This window comes from Saccopteryx bilineata, chromosome 6 (assembly GCF_036850765.1).
Source record: "Saccopteryx bilineata isolate mSacBil1 chromosome 6, mSacBil1_pri_phased_curated, whole genome shotgun sequence".
NCBI lineage: Eukaryota > Metazoa > Chordata > Mammalia > Chiroptera > Emballonuridae > Saccopteryx > Saccopteryx bilineata.
In genome coordinates, this window is record NC_089495.1 from 108,721,559 (window position 1) to 108,729,661 (window position 8,103).

The window sequence follows — 8,103 nt, forward strand, 5'->3', positions numbered from 1 at the left end:
AGGAAGGGAGGAAGGGAGGGAGGGAGGAAGGAAGGAAGGAAGGAAGAAAATAAAGAAGAAAAGAAAAAAATCCAAAAAATGAAAAGGTAGCTTATGGAATGGAAGAAAATATTTATAAATCATATATCTGATAAGAGGTTCATGTCCAAAATATATGAAGAACTCATATAATTGAACAGCTAAAAATAAAAATGAACAAATAACCCAAAATATATATTTTTCCAAAGAATATATTCAAATGGCTAACAGGCACATGAAAAGGTGTGCAACATCACTAACCACTAGGGGAATGCATATCAAAATTACAGTGAGATACCACCTCATGCCTATTATAATGGCTAGCATCAACAAGACAACAGATAACAAATCCTCAAGAGAAAGTAAGAATGTAAATTGGTACAGACACTATGGAAATAATATGGGGTTTCTAAAAAAATTTTAAATAGAACTACCATATGATTCAGCAATTCTGGGTATATATCCAAAGAAAACAAAAAAACTATGTTGAAAAGATATCTGCACTCCTGGGTCACTGCAGCATTATTTACAACAGCTAAGACATGGAAACAACCTAAGTGTTTATTGATAAATTGATAAAAAGAGTGGTATATATCATATATACATATAATACTATTCAGTCATAAAAAAGGAAGAAATCCACCTGACCAGGTGGTGGCACAATGGATAGAGCACTGGCCTGGGATGCAGAGGACCCAGGTTCAAAACACCAAGGTCACTGGCTTGAGCATGGAATCATAGACATGACCCCATGGTCACTGGCTTGAAGCCCAAGGTCGCTGGCTTGAGCAAGGGGTCACTTGATCTGCTGTAGACCCCGGTCAAGGCACATGTGAGAAAGCAATCAATGAACAACTAAGGTGCCACAACAAAGAATTGATGCTTCTCATTTCTCTCCCTTCCTATCTGTTTGTCCCTATCTGACCCTCTCTGTCTCTTTCTCTCTCTGTCTCACTGACTTTAAAAAAAAAAAAAAAGAGGAAACCCTGCCATTTGCAACAACATGGCTGGATCTTGAGAACATTATTCTAAGTAAAGTAAGTCAGACAGAAAAAGACAAATACTGTATGAAATCACTTATATGAGAAATCTAAAAAACCCGAACCTCACAGATAAAGATCAGATATAAGATAAATAAGTACTGGGGATATAGTGTACAATGTGATGATTATAGTTAATACAGCTATGTGATATTTGAAAGTTACTAAGAAAGTATGTCCTAAAAGTTTTCATCACGCCTGACCTGTGGTGGCACAGTGGATAAAGCGTCGACCTGGAAATGCTGAGGTTGCCGGTTCGAAACCCTGGGCTTGCCTGGTCAAGGCACATATGGGAGTTGATGCTTCCAGCTCCTCCCCCCTTCTCTCTCTCTCTCTCCTCTCTCTCTCTCCTCTCTAAAATGAATAAATTAAATAAAAAATAAAAAAAAAAATTAAAAAAAAAAAAAAAAAAGTTTTCATCACAAGGAAATAAAAAATTTTGTTACTATATAAGAAGATGGCAGTCATTTTGAAATTTATGTATGTCAAGTCATACATATAAGTCAACTTATACAGAGCTGTGTGTCAATTAAATAGCAGTAGGACTTGAAGAAAAAAAGACCAGAAAGAAAGAAAGCCACTGCCTTGTAGCTTGGGGTTGTCATGTGACCAGTTTTGGCCAATGAAGTACTAGCAGAAATCTATTGGATGGGATTTTCAGGGACGCTATTATTTTGTTGATGAAAAGGGACGGTTTCAACTAACCCATCACTTTTATAAATAGATATAAATATTTATTGTAAAATAAACAGATTTTATTGTATACATAAATTTTAGGTTCACGGCAAAATTCAGTACAGAGTTCCCATTTACCTCCTTCCCCCACAAACAAACACACACCCTATTATCAACCTCCCACCCAGAGCAATACATTTGTTATGACTGATGAACACACATGGACAGCACTATCACCTGAGGTCTCTATCTACATTAGGGTTATGGTTCACCTCAGGGGTGCATACACCATGGATTTTTACAAATGTAGCCACCATTATAATATCACAATTTCATTACCCTAAAAATCCTCTGTGTTTCACATATTTATCCTTCCCTCCCTTCTGTTTCCTGGTTGTCACTGATCTCCATAGTTTTGCCTTTTCCAGAATGTTGTATAGTTGGAATCACACAGTTCAGACGGGCTTCTTTCACTTAGCAATATGCAGTTAAATTTCCTCCATGTCTTTTCATGGCTAAATAGTTCACTTCTTTATAACACAAAGTAATATTCTGTTGTCTGGATGGACCATGGTTTATTTATCCATTCATCTACTAAAGGACATCCTGGTTATTTCCAATTGACCATTATGAACAAAGCCGCCATAAAAAAAATCTGTGTTCAGGTTTTTGTGTGGACGTATATTTTTAACCCATTTGGGCAAATAGCAAGAAGCAGGATCCTGAATCATGACCCATCACTTTTCTCCTTTGCCTGTGCCCCTTTTTCCTGCCTGCAACTCCAGGGTAATGCCCGGAGGAAGAGCAGCTATCCTCAACTCCAAGCAGAGGCACCCCACGAGAAGGAGGGAGCTGGGAGCGAGAGGTAACCTGGGTCCACAGCAGCTGTGTGGAGGAGCTACACCAGCCCTGGACAGCCCGCGTCAGACTTCCTGTGACATGAGAAAGGAGATCCCATTATGGTTATGCTACTACTGTGTCAGCCTAGCTCAGCCCCAGCCAGGACAGAAGCCTTTGTGTTTCTGAAATCACCTGGAATTGGCAGCTTACAGACAAGGCTTGATTTTTAAACTATCATTAGTCTGGAAACAATGTCATCGATTTTTTTTTCCTTGATTTGAATTTCATCTAAATCTTGAATCTTTTATTTTGTTTAAAATAGACACACACATCCCGCCCCCAGAAAGAATCTCAAAGACCAGAGAGGGACATTGCCGGTTTTCCCAGAGGAGAGGAGTGGAGAGGAGAGCTAGACCCTCTCCTTCCTCATTAAGTAACCAGTTGGGAATGTAAAACGCCATCTGCAATTCCGTACCTGCTGGGCAGAAGCTGTGCATTCTGAGCAGAGAATCCATTTGCTTTTATGAGAGAGGTTTTTCCCTTTTTTCCTGTGAAAGTTCTATTATAAAAACAATTAGTCTCGTTAAAGGATTCTGTTCTGCAAAAGCACTAATTCTCTGCGCAGCTGCTCATCCTTACAAATGGCCTTCATACAGGAGGGAGGGTGATCCTGTCGCTGCTGCAGAATCTGCTTCTGGACCAGAACCGGCGCAGCTGGCCGAGGCGATCTCCTCACTGCAGCTGCCCTCCTCCCCCTGGCGGACTGAGCGCTGTCGGGCACTGTCCTGGCCCGGCAGGAGGTCAGCCCCTGCTAAGGGCCGAGACAAGGCCTCTACCCCCTCAGCACTGCTCTGTGGTCAAGAGGCCACAGGGGCTAAATTCAAGGAGAGGAAAAGGCTTGAGGCTAACTGGATCATGCCGGGAACAACTCTTCACGCCCCCAACACTTTATTATACTTGGCAACTCTTGACTAAAGCAAGCCCTTTTCAATATCTGTGGTTGTGTTGAGGTATGCAATTTTGATTGGGAAGTTTCAATTTATGAAATATAGACATGAAATAGATTATTTTTTAAATATCTGTACATATATTGTGTGTGTGTGTATGTGTATGTGTGTGTGTATATATATATATATATATATATATATATATATATATATATATACCCCATGATACTTTGCCAAATTAGATTCTCCTGCTGGGTATAGGCTCCCTTAAGGACATTTTGGTGCCCTTTAACAGCTTGTCAATCAATTTCCATGATTAACATAGTCTCATTTTCGTTACTCAGCCTTAGCTTTGTCCATTTTTGTCATCTCAAGCTCCTATCTGACTCACATTCTTCCTTGCCATCTTATGCTAGGCTCCTGCTCCCAGGGACCTGGAGTCAGTGGTGTGCAGGTAGAGGTCAGACACCCTAACACCCATCTCAAGTGAGAAGGGAAGGGTAGCACTGGTTAATAACTTTTGCTGATTCTTGAGATGTAAAACTACCCACCAGGTATATTTCAAGTTACCAAGGCGATGTCACTGACTCTGTCTCCAGAGCAGCATTGTGGAGAGTGGCCCGTGTGGCCAGTACTCCCATCTCCTTTCCTGGGCCTGCTCTTTTGGTAGTGAGTCAGGGAGGAGGGTAAGAGGGCCAGAGGACATTTACAACCCTACTAATTACATGGTGGCAGCACTGGGGTCACACTCCCCTTTTTATTGGTCATCACTCATCTAACAATGGTCTCCAAGCCCTGCTGACAGAAAACACGTCCCCAGGCAGGTCCCCCAAACATTCTATGTCATCTGTGACCCCTAGTTGGTGACTTCACTCAATCAGATGAGCCCTTGCCCCACCTACAGCCTGGCAAACCTACATACTCTTTTTATTCAGCCTCTTGGGCCTGAACACCTGAGCAGATTACAGCTTCTATATGTCCTAGAATGGGGACCTTACGGAGGTACCAGTGGCTCCCACCAAGGCTTATCCCACCTTTTACAGAGACCAGACCTGGTCCGCAAACACCATGGAAGAACAGACATCAGGCAGGGACAGGACACCCTCTCCCATGCACCTGCCCCGACCTCCTCACCTTCTCCAACCCCATTCACTACTTACTCCCCCAGGAAAGGTGAATTCGCTCCCTTTCTTCTTCTACCTTCTTTACTATATGTTCTCACAAGCTCAGGGGGGAACTGGCTTCCCTGAGAGTGAGCAGCTTTCAGGACTTAGAACATTACATACTTGAGCCTTTGTTATTTTGTGGGCTATAGTCACAATTTTGAGAAAAAGCAAAGCATGCAATAGGGACTATATTATTATTAGTGGCATTTGTAAGATCCTTTATAGCAAACAAAAGGTTTTCACGTGTTATCTCATTTGATCTTCTAGTGACCTTTAAATTGGGGTACATGTATCACTAGGGGGTCCAAAGACTTTCTAAGAACACTCAGCATGGAGAGAATCCATATTCAAGCCTCACCATTGCCCTGCCCTCCTCCTGCCTCTGACCCTCTGAGCATGCCCTCTGACATGCACAAGGAGGCTCCCCTCCCCCTTCACTCCTGCTTCACGAGACAAAGGCCTGCCTCTCAGCAGTCCCAAACCTTATTCATTTTTACTGTAGATCGCCATGTGTATCTTAGCACCTAACTTTGACCAGTGTAAAAAGCTGAGCAAACCTGCAGTTATAAAATCTGTTCTGTTTCCATCAACTTATTTTTTGTAAGCAAGGTTACTCAACACCTATATTTACAAACATAAAAATTAGAATGCAGTTGGAGCTATACCCTATCCCATTCCAGCAATAAATAACATTCCTTTGCTATATGTGTTTTAATAGCATTAAGAAATACATTGTCAATAAAATCAACTTTGCTTTATCTCACAATTTATCAAAATTTATACTATACATTGTTTTGGCCAGTTGTGTTCTGACAAATAAATCAAAACAATAACAAATTGAAATAAATGTTTCAATGGGCCTTATGGCCACAGAAAATAATTATTTTTTGTTTCAGTTTATAGTCTTGTACTTTTTCGCCCTAAGGAAGTGTAAGAGAGCACACTGGGAGCACACACTCAACTGCACGCCTGTTCTCCTTGTCTCTCACAAGTAGCCCTTCCCTAGTAGGTTAACTTTCCCAGAAACTTGCTGTTAGGGCATAGGCACGTGATTTGTTCTGGCCAAAGTGACCTGAGGAAAGTCTGCCAGGGCGTTTTGGGAAAAAAATTTCCTTCTGATAAAAAGAAAAAAGAAGAGCTCCTTTTCCTTTCCTGCATTTGGATGGATGAGAGGATGTGAAGCCTGGAGCCACTGCAGCCATCTTATAACTATGAGGGAAAAGCCAAGAGAACTGAGCCAAGGCAAGCCAGATTCTTGACATCACTGAGATGCTAAACCAACCCTAGATAAACACCTCTGTTCAGACTTTCTATCATGAGGGAAGACCAAAACCTTCATCTTTACATTATTCTTAGACAGGAATTCTATTGTTTTCAGGCAAAACAAACTCTCATATACTAAAGGTTTGGGATTTCAGGTCCCAGGGAACCAGAAAAAGATTTTAAGAGACTTAGTTGCAGAGTGGCCTCTCTTTAACAGCCATTTGGAGAACGGATTGGAAAAAACCAAGAGAACCAAGTTACATTTACTAACTATTGTAGCTCCTACCTTCACACAGAGCTTCCACTGATGTGTAGTGTATTCTCCAACAGGAGCTTAGCTAAACCTCACGTAGCTCTGTTACTAAAAGGAAGAAAGCAAAATGGGTATCAGAAGACTTTTTGTTTTAAGACTATCCACAAGTATAGTTTTAAGGTGTTATTTGAGATTGGGCACCAATTTCCTTAAAATTAGCCTGTTCTTTTCAGAGTAAAACAGATGATGTAACTCTCTGAAAGGTGTATGTTTGAAATAATCCTTGCTTATTGAATAATTACTATTATTACTAATTTAATAGCATCCAGATTGAACAGGCTTCTGAAGCCAGAGAAGGTGTTAGAGAGAAAGACGGAGTCCACTGCAGAGTCAGAACCCCCAAAAAGCAACAGGAGGGGACAAGGAATGTGATCAGGCTCAGCTAGCCTCTGCTGGTACTTTGAATCTCTGTCAAGCCATGATGACATAAAAAAAAAATGCCAGGAAAAGGTGGGCCTTACTCCTCAGGGAAACTGAATCGCCAAAATATGACTGACTTCAGAAATGGTGCCTGTGGGTGTAAGAGGTCCCAGGGCCGGGAGCTCGTTCCTCCACAGGGCATCCGTCCCACCATGTGCTCACTGGAATCTGAAATAAGTAGCCGTTTACTTGAAGCTTACAATTTTTTGTTTTTAAGAGGAAGAAATTTGGGCAGGAAATCCGGGCAGGGCAATGACAACTTGCTAAAGAGCTGACACTTTAAGTTTTATTTCCCCAGCTGCCAGAAACCATGAACACATCAAAGGAAAACTTCAAAAGCGCTTATGAGTTGTCTTGTAACAGCAGAATAATGCCTTCTTCCCGGCACAAATTAGTGGTCCTCCGTGAAGCTACAAGTCTGCTAGTGTCCAAGTTTTAAGTAAAGGATCTAATTTAACAGAGGAAGCAATGCTGATGCTATTAAGCCCACTTTAATATTTATTTATACCCAAGGGAGCAGGAACATTAAGTAGTTTCCTCTTCTTGAGAGCATATATTTGTAACAGTGTTTTGTAAATTATAAATCATTGTGCAAATGCTACAGGGATGAATGCACACATATCACATGCATATTAATGTGTATTAAGACTCCCCAGGAGCATGGAGTGATTTCCTCCACTTGAAAGGTCTCTCTGAGATATCATATATAATGGTGCTTTTTAAATGCTAAAACCCAACACATATTTAACTAGCTGATGGTATTTTATTTGATTTTTTTTAAATCAAGAATGGCAGTAGATCCTACACTGGGCATCTGCACTCGGACCTGCCCGTCAGCAGCAACATGCAGAAAAGGGACAGGCAGGCACACCAATGGCAGCCACACCCACAGTAAGGTCTCTGAGACCCTGGTGAAAACCACATTCTTCTGCTTTTTTAATAAATAAAAATCTTAAAACTATCCAAGGAAGCATCTTACCTGGCAGGGGAGATACCACGATCACGAAGGTGGTTTCCCCAGCGTGAGGCTCACTCATTGCACTCCGAGTGTGCTGACCCCTGCGATTTCCCCAAATGTGGGAAACTCGACTGCGTAATTTGTGGTAGTGGGGGACTGCGTTCACACTCTCCCCTGTTATAAAAAATTTTATTAAAAATAAAAAAAATTTTAAAAAAAAAACCTATCCAAGGAAGCTATGATTTGTTCCTTTTTGTACTCTGACAAACCAAAGAAAATGTTAGTAAGGTTTTCCTTGCTTCTCTGCTTAACAAGGTATTGCATTTACCCCCAAATCAAAATGAGCAATTAATAAAGCACTTAGCATCATGTAGACTCCTGAAGATCACAGGCAAATTGAACAATCCAAGATAGTCAAGTTTGACAACACGCTATTATTCTTTCCATGCATAACCCAGGACCT

General features: G+C 41.2%; 1 non-coding gene across 1 annotated transcript; it reads left to right on the forward strand.

Moving 5' to 3' along the window:
- The first annotated feature begins 7,653 nt into the window (after positions 1-7,653).
- On the forward strand, positions 7,654-7,817 carry LOC136309636 (U1 spliceosomal RNA). Its single transcript, XR_010726329.1, has one exon. It is a non-coding gene; the product is annotated as a U1 spliceosomal RNA (small nuclear RNA).
- The last annotated feature ends 286 nt before the right edge of the window (positions 7,818-8,103 follow it).